Genomic DNA, 16,753 nt, shown 5'->3' with positions numbered 1-16,753 from the left:
CCACTCAAATGTTGTCAACCATGTCTCCTTTCCACTAAACTCTGGGCTGACCAGGCTCCATCTTCTGATATATCCCTTCCTGGCAAGGGTTTCCATGGGGTGGTGCAGATGTCAGATCACACCGAATGAATGAATGAATGAATGAATGAATGAATGAAGGGACGTGAGTGCACAGGACTCACTGCCCACTTCCAGCACACCATCCTGCAGATGCATAACTACATGGGGCAAACTGTCATCTTGCCCAATTATAAATCTGCAGGATGGCACACCGGGGGCGGGGAGTTAATATGTGCGTGCTCACGTCCCAAAACACAGTTCAAACTAACCTCATGACAATCCCAGCATTGCCACTCAAAGGGCAAAACTGATGTTTGAAACCATCCTGAACCTCATCCTGTACTAGGCTTGTGAAATGTGACACCAAACTAAACTAGGAGGACCTAGTAGACAGGCCAGGAACCAAATTCATATGCATGTTTGTTATTACACAAAGTAATTGTTTTCTTTTAAAATGATAGCATGCAATATATGTGTATATTTTTGTATTGCTCTCTCCGAGTAATAACATCTTTTAATTTCTAATGACATGAGAATCAGAAAATTAATAGCCAAAACAAGGTAGATGGCACAAATAAAGGCTGTTCTCACAAGAAGCCCAACCCAGGCTTGGGCAGCTGAGCCTGGGCTTGGCTGCTCGCGTGGTGCAAGCTCGATCCTGTTGCTACCCTCGTAGGTAGCCCAACTTTTTACCTTGGCCTTTAGCCATGGTTAAGGGCATGAGTGCACCATTAACCTTGGTGCTGTGGTCATGTATGTGCTTGGGCTGCTCAGAACACACACAGAGCCAGGCCACTGGACCATCCAGCTCATGGGGGATTCACCCAATGCACTGCACTGATTGTGTGGCGCGCTGTGGAATATCCAGAGGCCGGGTGTCCTTCCCCTAGATTCCCTGCTGCCATGCTGGTCTCCGCAGTGGCTCTTGTCTGCGAGTGCAGTCTAACAAGCAGGGCTTCAGTGCGTATCGTGTGGGAGAAGTAGGACAGATCCTGCCTTCCCCCTGTCCCTCCCCGGCTCCGAGAAAACAGGTTGTGTGCATGGCCTCATTGTATCTTTGGCAACTAAACATATTTTACATAGACAGAGGCTGTACTTGGATGTAAATAAGTTGAGTTCTGTTTGATTGAATTGTTTGTGAATGTTTGGTGCATGGAAAAAAACAAATACAAAACAGAAGAAAAACATGAGGCAGTGTAACTAAAACAATCAATAAACTAAAGCTGAAATGCCAAGATCAATCGTCATAAATTCTTAATGTGTCTCTCCATCCTCAAATCTCCATCTTGTACTCCCACAATTAATATCAGATGCTTGGAGATTATCTCTTAATTATAAAACATGATTGCTGCCATCTGATTCCAAATTATGAGAACATTTTTACTGATTTTCACTGTGTGCCTGAGAAAGGTCTTTATCTAAATTTTCATGTCTTTTTTTTTTTTTAAAGGAAGATACAGTCCTGATGGAAGCTATGGTTTTTGAAAACGATTTCTCTAAAGAGCTGCTGGCATCTCCTACGCCACTTTATATTCTAACAACAAGCAGGTTACTAAATTCAGGAACTTAAAAACTGTAAAACACTGCATAGCAATGAATAAGTATGTTAAAATAAATTTTTATTATGTAATTTTCAAGCATCTGGCATTAACTGTGGAAGTTCAAGATGAAGATTTGAGGACTCAGAGCCACGGTAGCCAACCAGAGTTCTCCAGCTGTTGTTGGAGAACTCCCATAATCTTCAACAGCAATAAACTGTGGCTGCGTGTTGCCAGCACTGCCTTTTTGTGGGCTCCCCAAAGCCTCTCTGCTTATGTTTGGGACTACAGTCATGCTCAAGAGTATCATGGGATTGTGGGTCCACCATTTATTGGCATATTGAAGAAAGGTCACTTAGCAGGCAGTGGGGCAATCACTCCCAGATTCAACAACTGCCAAGTGAATTGAAATGGGATTAGCCTTGTGCCTTTCCCTATATGTCTAAGCAAACCCAAATTAGCTTGCAAGTTTGTGAGGTGGGTCTCACGATCATGGAGACCCACCTCAGGAGGGTTAGGAGCCGGCGGTGGCTGGGAGGGGGGATCGGGGGCTGCGTGGCCCCTGGAAGTTCCAGCATGTCCTGCACGAGCACGCAGGGCATGCTGGAGAGACCCCTGAGCTGGGAGGCTGGTTTTGAGCCTCCAGGTCGGGGGTCTACTTGTGAGTTGCCGCGGCGCAGAGCTGTGCTGCGGCAACACACGATTAGAAAAACCGGGTTTGCGGAGTGCTCGCTCAGCAAACCTGGTTTAAGGACAGGGCTACTTAAACGGGTGACCCGCTTAAGAACTACCGGGCTTGCAGCCGAGCCCAGTGGTTCTCCCATCGTGTGAATAGCCTCAATATGTCTAAGCAGACCCAAATTAGCTTGCAAGTTAACTTCACTTTCAACATTTTTCTGTCTAAAGATAGAACCTTTACTTCCCTTCCTCTGCAGTTACCTCAAAGAAGCTAACACTGATCACCTCAGCAGGAAAGTCAGATAAGGCACTGTGAACACAACTCCCTTCCTCATCACAAAAGAGCTAAATGGGCAAAAGGAATTCGGGAGATGCACTCATTAAAAATACTGATTGGTTTACTGGGACCTTTGAACCTAATAGATACCGCCCTTGCACGTCCATTCAGTCAGTTTACATACAGGTTGTTCATGATCATTCATGCCATTGTTTTTTTAGTCAAGCACAGCAAACAAACAAACAACAACAAATATTTATATACCACTTTTCAACAAAAGTTTTCAAAGCGGTTTACATAGAGAAAAAATAAATAAGATAAGATGGCTCCCTGTCCCCAAAGGGCTCACAATCTAAAAAGAAACATAATTTAGACACCAGCAACAGTAACTGCAAGTACTGTGCTGGGGGAGTATAGGGCCAGTTACTCAACCCCTGCTAAATAAAGAGAATCACCAATGAATCCTTTGGAGACCCACCACAATTTCCCTCTTCAGGAAGAAGGAGTGGCCAGTATTTTGCCGCAGGGTCCATTTTGGGCTTTAACTGGCCCTGGTTTCATGAACCAGTGTGCTTCATTTGGTCTCTACACTCTGGAGTCAAACGCTGTATGAGCGATAGACTTGACATCTGCCATAACACCAGGATGTGCCTTGCTCTTCACACCATTCACACTTCCAGCCTCCAAATCGGCATTCCTCTTTGGCCCAATCTACCCAGCTTGCCTTGCTGCTACGAGAAGCTGGCTGCACGAAAAAAAGACACCTTCTGAATTTACCCATGCTGCCTAACTCCCGGGCTGCTTTTGGTTCTCTGCTACTGCCTGGTTCTATCCCTGAGGGAAAAGGTCCTTCAGTTACACCTGAGCCACAAGGGTCCAATTGCCACTAAAGGAAGGATGTGGTTGTATGATAATCACTACACCCCTCTGGGCTCTCCCTATCCTTGCTCTTTCTTAAATCCAAAACCCTGTTTCTCTACAGCCTCATTTTCTCTAGCCAGTGTGGAAGTCATTTAATTTGGACACCAAGCTAAATTGCCACTTTGCAAGTATCTGGTCAATCTTTGTAACTTATTTTCAGTAGTAATATTGCTTTAATCAACTCTGCTATACCTCATTTTATTTTGAACTTCAACCTCTCTGTCAGTTCATTTCCCCAGGACCAGAACTTTGCACAAAAATTATTCTGACGTAGGACTGCTCCACCCCAGCTTGCTAGTTCTCCACAGTGTTCGCCAATCACCATGGAGCAATTCCATTAATTATTAACATAATTGGTGGAGAAATTTTGGGCAGTACATTTGAACATCTAAAATGGGCCAAGCCAAAAAAAAACAACTCAAAAATTGGTCACACAAAGTTTGGTATGGGAAATCCTGACTTTTCTGCTTTGATTTTATGCTCCGTTTCTGTTTCTATCTATTGTACTAACCTTGCCCACAGACTGTTAGAGGTGAAGTCAGTTTAGCACTCTTGAATCTTTAAGGCTCTAAGTTAAAGAAGTTTAGTTAGACAAGTTCTTGCGCTGTTCCTAAGCTGCATTGTGACTGTGCTTTAAGTTTGTGCTCTAAGTTTATGTGTGTTGGCACTTTCCTTACCAGCAGACTTCCCTAACTTGTAGCCTTCAACAGAGAGGTGTCTGCTCTAGCTCCCTCTTAGATCTGCATCACCACTGTGGCAGCAAGCTCCCTTCCCTAATTTTGGCTTCAGCCTCCGGTAGGGAAGCTAAGCCCAGCTCCCCAAGTACTTTGCTTTTTTCTTGCTTTTGGAAGCTTTAGCTAGTCCATTTCACAGAGAAATGCTGTGCACGACACACACTGTGCTTCAGTACAACCTGCAAATTTAGCAATTTAGTCTCATGACTTGAGAGCCAAAAACTCTCATTTGGGTTTAAAATCTCCCACCGCAGAAAATATCCTTGTACATCACATGGTACCAGGAAAGCCTGCTCTACTCTGCACAGGTGCATACGAGCATACCCCCAATTGAACCCCAATCCACTGACTGCCTTTAAAGGTTCTGCACCTGAGTGTGTGGCAGAAGCAGTAGGATTCGGGTCTCACACCTTGTTTGTGTGCAGTTTCATGAAACCTCCCCATGGCCCTCCCTATTTTACTCAAGTTTGTTGTGCTCCTATTGGTTTTTCAATTTATGATGGTGTGGAAACTTGTTTCACATTTGCTTGTTAGTATATGTAATGCTTTGAAGTCTCTCACAGGAAGAGAGAAGAGTTCTTGTCTGGTTTCCCCAGTTGTGGAGCCTGCCCCAGTACCAGAACTGCCCCCTCCTTGTCCCGTGGTAGAACCTTGTTTAGATGTACAAACTTGGGTGTATCAGTCTCTAGTTTCCACTTGGGAAACCTTTGGTTTACTTGGCTTATTGGTTATGCTGGTTGTTGCTGCCCTTATTCTCTATTTGGCTTTTTGGTCAGTTAGAAAGTTGTTGCATGTGTTTTGGTATGGAAGAAGGAGTTTGTTGCAAGAGTTAGAGAAATTGCGTGAGTGTATCAAGGAGAGAGATGCTCTCAGTTCAGATTTAAAAGAAGCTACGGCACTCAGTAAAGGGCTCACTGCAGAGTTAGACAGAGTCACCACCTGTGTGGAAATGTTGTTCTAATATGTCCAGCCAGTAGGTGGCACTAGCATTTGCTAGTGGTGATCTTAATTGGAGGCAATTAAGGCAGAGTCCCTTCCTTCTTCCTGCCTGTACCTTTGTGGAACTTGTCTCTTCCTGTTACACTGTAAAGTAGTCCTGGCCCATAATGGCTGCCTTCCTCTGAGCTCTCATGACACCACCCGCCTCCAAGATTCAGAGTTTCTTAGCAATGTTCTCTCAAATGAGAATATTGTTTTTAAAGAAAGGTTCGCTGAATTTAAAGAGTTAACAAAGGTTTAGAGACTCAATGCTGTAGCCTGCAAGAGTATATTGTTCAACTGGAGAAAGAGAGAAATGCTAATAAACATGCTGCAGATTTCTTTTTAGAGAAGACCCATCTTTCCCACACTCTGTCATGTCACCATGTCACCCCCGCCCCCTCTACCACCTCCCCCTTCACCAACTTCCCCAGCTCCCTCTCCTTCTCCCCCATAAAAACTGGAGAAGGAGGCCCCTAAGCCCTCTCTCTCCCTCTTGTAGTAGGCCTGCACCAGGGTGCTGTGGTAACCAGGGTGGTGCAAAAGAGGAAACCCTTGAGTGCTCCATGGAACCACCAGATTCAGCCTTGCTGGCAGGAGTGGAAGAAGTCGCTTTCCCAGGTAGAGAGAGCTGCCCGTGGCACCCATAGCGCCCATGGTCTACAGTCATACTGAAGCAACCATTAACAGGGGACAGCCCCCTGTTGAGGAAATGGCCACGCTTAGAGCATGGTCGCCAACTGAAACCCCATCAGTAGCTGCTGAGATGGGCCCTCTTAACAGAGAAATGGTTGTGTCCTGGTTTGCTATTTTCATCACGTCCTATCCTCAGGCTACCGGGACGGTCATAGATCAAATAGCCAGCATAGCTGCACAGCAAGTAGACAAGCTCACCCTAAACCTTGGCATCAGCCAAGCAGCCAGGGTCAGCCTGAATCCAATTAACTGGATGCAAGAAACACTCAAGGTATTACACCCTGGAGACTATATAGATCAGCTTTATCACAATGGGAGGCAGCGACCCTCATACCCCATATAGACCTTTACATAGCAAACAGTTGTTAGGACTCATTTGTTGTTACTTAATCATAGATCGTGTTGGAGATGATGTAGTCGTCTGCTCCAGATGCCATACAACCTATCATAACCTGTATGATTGCCTTAACACACACGTACAGTCCATCATAGTCCAATGCTCCAAGTGCCCACATGGGCCTCCTTCCTTAACAAAGTTAGTGAACTAAGTGTTTGGCATGAAATGCAGGCCCATTAATAACCCACCCCTAAGCCACGGTCTACAGAGCGTCAGTTTAGCCACCCAATCTAGAAACAATAATAATTTAGGATGATTGGCTGACAAACAGTTATTGATCCTAACAAATGACAATTATGTGTCATCATGAACCAGTGGACATAAGTCCTATTCACATGAGATACTGAATCGTACTGCAGGACAGGACAAAATCATGATGGAAGACTCCCCACGTCCGCAGAAGGAGCCTGTACACAAAGTTCTATATGTATATGTATTTTCACAGCTGCCACACAGTGAGTCAATGCTTTCAACTCCAATGAAAACATGGGAAATGTGTCTGGAGAATGCTTCCATGATCACAGTGCCCCTACAAGTGTTCAGTACTCATTTGATCACATGGACAGGGCTAGAGTAGACTTGGAAATAAAAATCAAATCTCTGATCAGATTCAAATCTCAGATCAGTCAGGTGGTCTTAGTTTCCAGGTCCTAAAATGGGAACATTGATAGTCATCCTCATAAGTGTATTGTGAGAATCAACACTAAAAGATGAGTTACACCAAAAAGCTAAAGAAACAAATATATAACAGATAACAGATTCAAGCCCTTTGTGTTCTCCGGTCTTGGTAAAAGCTTCACCAATATTTGTATGTAATGTTATGTAATGTAATTTGTACAGTTACTGAATTATGAGTGAATAAATAACTTCTCTGATGCTCAAAAAAAAAAAAAAGCACACCTGAAAAAATGCAATGCAATCACAAAACTACAGAACTGCATGGTTGGAAAAAATACTCTATTTGCAGTGTTCCATTCAGGTACTATAGTTTCCATGCAGGTGCTTGATAATGCTGAACAAGCTATATAAACAGGAGGTATATCAAGCATATGCATGCTACAGTGCACTGTCTGAGATGTCACATACAACCTGACAGCAGCCACACGTTATTGTAGTTCACCCTACAGTCATCTAGCCCAACATCATATCTCAAGGCTGGAGCCTACAGAAACAAGAACCAATAATCCCAATTTTCCAGAATATGGTGTTCTGTCAGAAGTAGTGAACAGAAGAGACAATTTCTGTACCACTGGCAATGTTATGTACAGAATACATTTACTGCATTGCATAGAAAAAGTACTTTTTTAAAAAATCCACAGAATTAAACCAAGTTGCACTACTGCTACAAAGGCAATAAAAGAGACAAAATAAAACAGAGTTTCTTCCCCACCATACAACCCAAGGGCTCTTATAATTCAAAATTGTAAACAATTACAATGGTTTCAAATTAAATCAGACTAATGAAATTAAATTATGGTTGTCCTAGTATGTTTGCAACAGCCTAAGAATAATTACAGAGTATAATTAGTTTATATTCTAAAAAATATTTTAGTCTGCTGTTCTTAAGACAGTACAAATAAACTGAAACAATGAAGTCCTTACAAGAGGAAATATAGAAGATATAGAAAAGCAGGATTTCTCCTAGTATTCCACTATTTCACATTTATAATTTTGGACATTGTGGTTAGTTCTTAGAATTTCCTGGAGCTATTTGCTTTTCTATTAGGCTAACATATTAGCTCTCATTGCCTAAGGTTAACTCAGTTATGTGAGTCTTGCTGGCTCACAATAATTAAACAAACAAAATTTTACCAAGGTTTGGGAGCTGTGTGTACTCTCAATTTTTGGTTGTATGGAAGCAAACTATTAGGTGGGAGGAAGGAGATGTGATTGTGTGGAACCAGGGTAGGAGGAAAAGCTGGGTAGGACATGCTGTCCTACCCAGTTTTCATACTCAGCATTTGACCAAGGTAGGAGGAAAAGCTGCCTCCTACCTTGATTCTGCACAATCACTTCTCCCTCCTCCTAAGTAGTTCCCACACAACCAAAAATTGGGAACACACACAGCTCCCAAACCTGGGTAGGACACTTGTCCTACCCAGATTCTGGTTGTGTGAATGACCTCTTTGTTTTCAAGGCACATTTCTGTATACTTTTTTCAGTGCATCCATATTGAGATCAACATTCCCTAGTATTTAAGGTTAACATAACTGTATACCAATTTGCACCTATTGGAAGCTAATTTCCTCCACTTTAAACAAAGCATAGTCATGAAGGGTGGTTATTACCACACTTCAAAACAAACCTGGTAACAAAATGGTACATGTGAAAGAGATTTAAAGATGAAAAATGTGGTGGGAGAGGAGTGATAGAGAATGTATGATAGGGAATATGTGAGTGGCTACAGATGCAACAATCTCTTGTACAATCTCTCTCTATAAGTAGCTGAAGCCACCATTACTTCTTGGTTCTGTTGGTGGTACAGAATAATGAGTTCTTCTGCAGACTACATCTGTAACCACCTAGAAAGTAAAAGAAGAGGAAAATGATCTGATTTGGGCCTTACTCATGCCAAGGTCAGATGTAGTCAGGCTATGAATCTTGAAAACTTAGTGGTATCAGAAAAAATGTATGCAGGAATCAGGTCTTAGTTTATGTAGAATATGCACAGTGCAGCCTCAGATTTTACCCCATGAGATAGTAATTGGTCCTTGAATTAAAGAGTTCTCTCTTCCTTCTTCCTAATTTTAAGCTTAAAATGGTGGAAGATGAATGAAACAAAAAATATGGTCTGACATATTTTGTATTATATGGCAACCATGGGAATACAATTTGGTGGTGCTTTTAAAGAGATTAAATCTTAATTTTAATTGGTGATATGAATCAAGTCTTTTTACTTTTCATTTGCATTATGATCTAAATTGCCTCAGCTGAAATTAAATCACCCTGGTAACCAGCCTCAGTAAGTCAACAATGATAAGGTACCTTCAATATATACCACTTCTGCTGCTGATGCTATTATTAGTGTTTTCAATTGATCCTTTAAAAATGGTTTTGGAGACAGTAGTCAATCCCAAACAGTGAAAAGAAGATAACTCAGTCAGAATGCATGTGGGAGACATTTACTTTGGCTTTTCTGGTTTACCTTCCCTCTGTGCGTACCATCATCCAAATCCTGATGCCTCTCATCCCTAGACAACTACTATTTTAAAAACACACACGCTCATGCAAGGGAAAATTACATGGTTAATTAAAGTAACTTATAGATTGGCCCTGAGCTGTAGAACATAGAATTATCAAAATTCTGAATGTAGTTCTATGGCAATCTGGATCATAACACATGTAATGCAAAGTAACACTCACTGATTTCAATGAGATTTATTTTCAACACAGTGTCCTAATTTACAGCATCAACCATAAAGCTGGAAAGAATGAGACCTCACACATTTTTCCAAGCATGATGACTAGATTATGTGCATGGGGCAACTCATACTACAGGAAAATATATAATTTTCTATTTAGAAATGTCTTCCCAACCATAATTGACATCAACATAGTAGAAAACTTGATAAAGCAGTGCCCAGACATCATTGTGAGGCTCACTTGTTCAACTAAACTCCTTTTTTGTCCCCCCCCCTCTTTATCTGTCCCACTCATACTTCAGCTCCCTCTCTATTTGTTCTATCTCTCTTTCTGAGGGAGAGGGAGAAAACACCAAATTGGAGATAAAGAAGTGATAAAATAGCACTTAATTTTTCTAACTCTTTGTTTTGACTATATAAAGCAGGAGATATACACAAAGAGGGACTTTTTTCCCCAAGATGTGTGTTATAAAGAGCAGCAAAGCAACCCATCCTGCTACTTCATCAGTTCAGACATCCCCTGTTCAGACTCCCCTGAATGCCACAGCTTCTTCTCTTTTATTTTCTGTTTATATTTGTGTAAGTGTAAGAGAAGTTTAATAAAATGTTAATGCACAAAGAAATATTTTGAAATAATCAGGTGGTAAGCTTTCTAAACTGAAAATGCAAAGTTATTCAGTCATTAATTTTAGGGATGTGCTTGAAACATGATTCAGCATTCAAATAATGGGTGCAGCCCTTTAAAACCGAGGGCTTACACAGCCCCTTTAAGAAAGAGAAGAGTTGTTTCTCCTCCTCCGATAGCCACCACTTCCGTAATGGCAGGGCTTCTTAAGGACAGTAACAAAGGAGATATAGATATAGATATAGATATATATTTAGTGCTTGTTTTTCCAGTTTCAAAAATGAAGTCTAGTTTTTGGCCTGCTTCACTGCATTCCCTTTTATGCTTTTTGTTATGATTGTTTGAAATTGGAGCAAGCGGACAAGTGGTGAAAGTCTGTGATTCTTGATTGCATAATCAAGAGGCAATTGCATAATCATATTGCACCTGCATGTTTCCTTAATTAGTTAATGCCACTTTCTTCCCAACACAAACTGATATAACTATATTGGGGCATCAGCACATAATATTGTGATGCTTCCAGCACAAAGCCATGTTGGCTGTATAATTTAACATTTTTTATGAAAATTGTTGCCGATCATGGAGACCTTAGAAGCAGCAGCAACTACAACACTTCCTCCATGCTGAGCATCCTAACAATGTTTGCATACAGTTCACAGGATATATTCAATGATATGAACAGAAAGAAACAATAAAATACACATGGACATCTTTGAAAAAATTATTCCCATTAATTAAAAGAAGAAGAAGAAGAAGAAGAAGAAGAAGAAGATCCCACAAGAACGTGAGATACTGCAATGCTGATGAAAAACCTGAGCTCTAGAAAATGGCAGAGCATAAATGCACCAACGATTTCAACCAAGATCAGAAATTTTACATGCTATTTTAACTAGGTATCTGTCAAAACATTTTGTTCCTTTGAAAGTGAGATTGCCCAACCAAAAATCAAACACTATAAAATTCTGGCTCATTACTAGCAAAAAGAGGTTATCTGGAGGATTTGTGTGGCCACAATAATGGATGTTAGGAGCCTACAATGACAACAGTGGGACACCTGCTTTTTGAGTGCTCATGCAAGGGGGAAGTGAACCCACTGCTCTTAATGGAGGAAATGGGGAGGTGACAGAGGAGGCATGAGATCTGTAAACACTATTCAGGTGAATGACTGTGCAGTAGCTAGCAGTGCTCAATTTGGAAAACTGACATCATGGCCCATTGCTGCACTGCCCAATGCTCAATAACTATGAAATAGCACAATGTTGAGTTAACAACTTCATGCCTCCTCATAGAACCAGTAGGGATGCCAGATTCCCCAGAGCCAAGGGGAAAGAGGGGGGAAAATCCCCATAGGTGCTGAATAAATATTAATCTGTTCTTTATTCCATCACTGCCGGACACATTTTGAGCTTAAGAATGCTCTTCCCTCAGAGGTGATTGCATGGGCGTAACTGGGGAGGCAGCCATGGCACGTGCCCTAGGCACCACTGGGGGGGGCGCCACACCAGTGCCTGCCACCCCCACTCTACTGCCTATCTGTCCAGCCCCAAGGCCCCTCAGCCACTTGCCCTCCTGCTTACCTTGCCCTCTGGCCTAGGATCGGAGCTGCCTGCAAACTGCGACACAGCTCCTTCTCTCGTTGCCTCTCAGCTGATCAGCAGGTGGGCAAGGCTTCCAGAGAGGCCTCTGTGCAGGCCTCCCTGAAGCCAACTCAAGTAGGCCAGCAGGCCAGAAGCAAGCAAGCAAGGAAGGAGGCAGGCAGAGTTCTCTGCAGCAGACCCTCTGCCCAGACCATCCAGCACAACTTTTGCCAGATAGAATGTGAATTTCTTTTTGTGGTTACCCCCCCCCCACCGGATATATAGGAATCTGCTTGCCATAGGGCTTTGATATGGGGGTGGGGGTGGGGGGTAGACTGATAAACCTCTGAATATTTAATTTAAAACAGATTGGAAAATTTGCTGGCTTTAAAAACAAAAACTATCTTAAAAGGCCTATAAGAGGCTTGTTTCATGGCAGAAAATTACAAAAACTTCTGGAACAAACAATATTATATTCATTCATTCATAAATGCACTTATGTTCAAGTTGTTTTGCAACCCAGAAGGTCTGAGTGAGAACTGTGAAGCACGTGTTGTGCTTTTATTTTATTTTATTTTATTTTATTTTTCTTGTGTGTGAACTGCTCTCCAATAACTTGCAGGGACTTCAGGGTCAATCTGGCCAACATGTGAATGCAGCACCTCCATTCCAGAGGAGATGTGTGTTAAAGGGCTTTAAAAGCATTGTGTGAAAAACCTCCTGGAATCAAACTTTACTGAATTTGTTCAGAATTCTGAGAAAACATACATAGGCTCACATTACATGGTTGAAAGTCTACTTTGCTAATCTGCAGTGAGGGGGCCATTTTAATAATTAGTGTCTCTAGTGTGTTCTAGGCATTAAAAGTAGCACAAATATATAGTACTCAGTGTATATCACTATATATTGTCAAGTGTGCATGTGTGTATTCAGTGAAATGTATTTCCAGGCAGCATACTTATTTTGCAATATCAGACTTAAATCCTTGGGGGCCTGGGGTGTGTGGAGGCCCTGGAGACAGAGAAAATGATACTTGGAATCCTCGCATAACTCCTGACTGTTGTTCTAAATCTTTAACAGAGATGGCTCATGTTTTCAGGTTTTGATCAACAACCATGTCTAGATGGTACAGTGTTCCTTTTAACAGGGATTTCCAGCAAGTGGCAGGGTTAGGAATAACTCATTGCCCAAGACCCAGGGTCAGATTACTGCCTTTCACTGCTAGAAGCGAAGGTAATGTGCCACCTTTTGCCAGCTTTAGCCCTTCACTCAGAGGTGTGCATGAATGGTTTGTTGTGGAACCGGTTCGCCTTGAACAGAGCCGGTTTTGAGGTTCAGTCCACGGTTTTGAGGTTCAGGCCTGGTTCGGGCAAACTGGTTTGTCAAGGAATGTCCAGTGGGGCGGGGGCAGCAAGGGAGGTAGTAAGATCCTTACGCTGCCAGCACAGCTGCCGGGGTGGCTTCTCGCCCTCCTTGGCTCGGCCCCAAGTGCACGTTCTACCTTATTTAGGAAACCACTCATACAGTTCTTACTTTACACAGTTTCTTCTGCCTTCTTTAGGAAACTGCCAAGTACCCACCCAAATCATCCAGATTTGGGTCAAATCTATTTGAATTTGAATCAATTTGCACATCCTTACTAGTGGGTGCAACACAGTTTGGGGATCATTATCTTCAAGGAACAGACACAGCTGTTGTATTAACAAAAGTTGATAGGAAGAGTGCCTGGCCATAGCCTCCACCTGAGATACCCAGGTGAGGCCTGGGTCCAGAAGCAATTCCAAGCTACATACCTGTCCTTTTTATGGGGACTGCAATCCCACCCAGAACTGGAAGTTCTATCACATCCCTTGAATTATGGCCCTTCACCATTAGTACCTCTGTCTTGCTTGGATTCAGCTTCAATTTATTATCCCTCATCCATCCCTTACTGCATGAAGGCAAGCATTTGGGGAGCTATGCCATTTCCTGATGATTATGTCATGGAGAGATAGATTTGGGGGTCATCAGCATATTTATTTGTTGTTGAATTGATCACGCCCTGCTCGAAATGCCCTGATGACCCAGAGGTTTCATGCAGATGTTAAAAAGCATCAGAGATGGGATGGAGCCCTGAGAGACACCAAACAATAGCTCTCTTCACAGAGCAACTATCCTTGAATGACACCATCTGAAATCTGCCTGAGAGATAGGAAAAGAACCACTGCAAAGCAATAAGCCCTACTTCCAAATCCCCCAGACAATTCAGAAGGATACCATGGTTGGTGACATTGAAAGTCACAGATAGATCCAAAAGAACCAACGAAGTCACACTCTCCCTGTCGGTTCCTTGATATAGATCATCCATCAGGCTGGTCATGCCTTTAGAGGCAACCCCATAGATGGCTCTAAAGCCAGTGTGAAATTGGTCTAAATAATCATTATCCTCTAAAACTACCTGAAGTTCATCAGCCACCACCCTCTAAATCACTGTACCCAACCAAGGGAGGTTTGGGACCGGCCTGTAATTATCTATAATTGAGGGCTCTATTGCAGGCTTCTTAAGTAGAGGTCTCACAATTGTCTCCTTCATATTTGGAGGAATCCTGCCCTCCCCAAGTGAGGCATTTATGATGTCAACTAGGCCATCTCTAACAGCCTCCCTAGATGTTATAATCCATGTTGACCAGTGATCCATAGGACAAGTGGTAAGCCAAACACCTTCAAGAAGCTTGTCCACATCCTCAGGAGTCACAAATTGATTCATTCTAATGAAATGAGGAATTACTGGACACCCCTACCATTGACTCTGCAGTAATGGTAGAGTCCAAGTTGGAATGCAAGAAAGTTATTAAAGGCATCACAGAGGGATGATTAAGTCTCCAAATTCAAGTTCAGATTAGGGAACCTGAGTCAATCCACTCACAATTCTGAACAACTCCACTGGACGTGAATTTGCAGATGCAATATGTGCAGAATAGAATTGCTTCTTTGCCACACATATGGGCACAGTATAAGCCTTTAAATGGGCTTTGTGTCATATCTTGTCAGATTCGAGTCAAGTTCTCCTCCACTTGCGCCCCAGTCTTCTCCCCTGCCACCAGGGGTGTAGCTATAGTTTAGGTGATGGGTTCAAAGAACCCAGGCCTCCCAGCTCCTGGGGGTCCCCCAGCTTCACCCTTCCCTACTTTCTTCATTATCTCCCTCACTCTGAGGAGTCGCAGGGGAGAGGGGTGAACACGGGCCCCCTCTCCCCTAACTACACCCCTGCTTGCCACTTCAGCTCCTATAACTGTTCTGTATACCATGGGGCTGCTTTCAACACAGAATGCAGAGGATGCTTATGGGCAATTGTGTCTACTGCCCTGATAAATTCCCTATTTCAAGTCTCCACCAGGATATCAACAGAATCACAGGTAGAACCAACACTAAAACCTTTCAAGGCCCCTTGGAATCCTATAGGATCCTTCTCAGGTGGACCATCCTAATAGGCCCTGAACCCTTGCAGAGGTGGGTTGTTGTCATGAAACCAATTTTAACCAGATGGTGGTCTGTCCATGACAATGGAGACAGTCTAGTAGTCTCCACCCATGGAACACCACCCTGATCTGAGCAAAAAACCAAATTGAGGGTTTTACCAGCTGCATGTGTTGGTCCTAAAACCAGTTGGCATAGGCCCATAGTTGTCATGGCCGCTATGAACTCCTGAGACCAGGCAAGCTAGTTCCAAAGTGAACACAGAAGTCCCCAACACCAAAAGCCCGGGCAACTTCAATATCAATTCCGCAACCAGTTCTGTCAGCTCAGTTAGAGACTCTGTTGGGCAGCAGGGTGCTCGATACACCAACAGAATAGTCAATCTATCCCTGGTCCCCAGGCCAAGGTATATACTCAATATAGGCCAGTTCTTTCACAGAGATTCTGGTAAGGGAGATGTTATTCCTATGGATCACAGCCACTCCACACTATTGGTGTGCAAACACGTTCGAATCCGAACCAGTTAGTTACCAAACCAGTTCAGTTTGAATGTTCAGGGTCGAGCCAAACCACCCCCAGTTTGGCTCGACCCCAGACTGAACACACGCACACCCAGTTTGGGGGTTAGTAAAAGATTTCTGAGGGAATTTTTTTCTTTTTCTTTTTAACTTACCCCCTCTGGGCAGCTTCTCCAAGGTGGTGGTGGTGTCCATGGAGGTTAGCCCTCCCCCCACCAGCCACACAGGGTCCCACTGCACAGGGATGGCAGACTTCAAAATGGCCACCACACTGGAGAATAGGCCCGGAAAGGGCTGAAGATGCCCAAACTGGGTGATTCTTACAAAAAGGAAAGGTGGGGGGGAGGGGGAACCTCTGCAGTCACCCCACCACCAACTTGGAGAAGCCCCCCAGGAGGGGGTAAGTTAAAAGGAAAAAAATCCTAAAAATGTTTAAACACCCCCAAACCGAATTAAACGTGTGTGTGTGTGTGTGTGTGTGTGTGTGTTCCTGAACGGGGTCAAAGCCAAACTGACCCAGTACAGTTTGGGTTCAGATTGAACTTCAGATTGACAGGGCCAGGTGGCTTTGTGCACACTCCTACTCCACACAAACACACCCGCCTGCCCACTTCTCCTAACCAGTTCCACAACTGAGTATCCAGCAGGGAGAAGCTGAGTGCAAACTGGGCCTCTAGTCTCCCCCAACCAGATCGGCTCCCTCATCCACGATCAAATCATGGATGGTTTCAGTATTATTTTGAACTGATCTGGCATTGCAGAAGAGCATGATCAGGTTCTGTGGGTAGTTGTAACTATTCACTTAGGCCTGTGAGCTGACAAGACAGGCTGAAGGGGAAACAGAAATGGAATTTCTGATGTCCCTTCCCCTGTAACAGCCTGCCATCCTGCCAACACCAAATCTATTCACCACCACTCCTGAAATAGCTGCTCCTA

General features: G+C 43.3%; 1 protein-coding gene and 1 long non-coding RNA gene across 14 annotated transcripts in view; one reads left to right on the top strand and one right to left on the bottom strand.

The window, feature by feature from the left end:
- Positions 1 to 1,690, top strand: part of LOC128340727 (uncharacterized) — a 112,253-nt gene extending 110,563 nt beyond the window's left edge. For both annotated transcript variants that reach the window (XR_008313925.1, XR_008313924.1), the window contains exon 6: positions 1,511 to 1,690. This is a non-coding gene — a long non-coding RNA (uncharacterized LOC128340727). The remainder of the gene's footprint in view (positions 1 to 1,510) is intronic.
- LAMA2 (laminin subunit alpha 2) overlaps positions 1 to 16,753 on the bottom strand; it is a 759,697-nt gene that overhangs the window by 320,765 nt on the left and 422,179 nt on the right. The window lies entirely within an intron of this gene.

Source organism: Hemicordylus capensis, chromosome 1 (genome assembly GCF_027244095.1).
Source record: "Hemicordylus capensis ecotype Gifberg chromosome 1, rHemCap1.1.pri, whole genome shotgun sequence".
NCBI lineage: Eukaryota > Metazoa > Chordata > Lepidosauria > Squamata > Cordylidae > Hemicordylus > Hemicordylus capensis.
The sequence above is the reverse complement of the archived record's forward strand: the minus strand, read 5'-3'. Positions and strand labels throughout refer to the sequence as shown.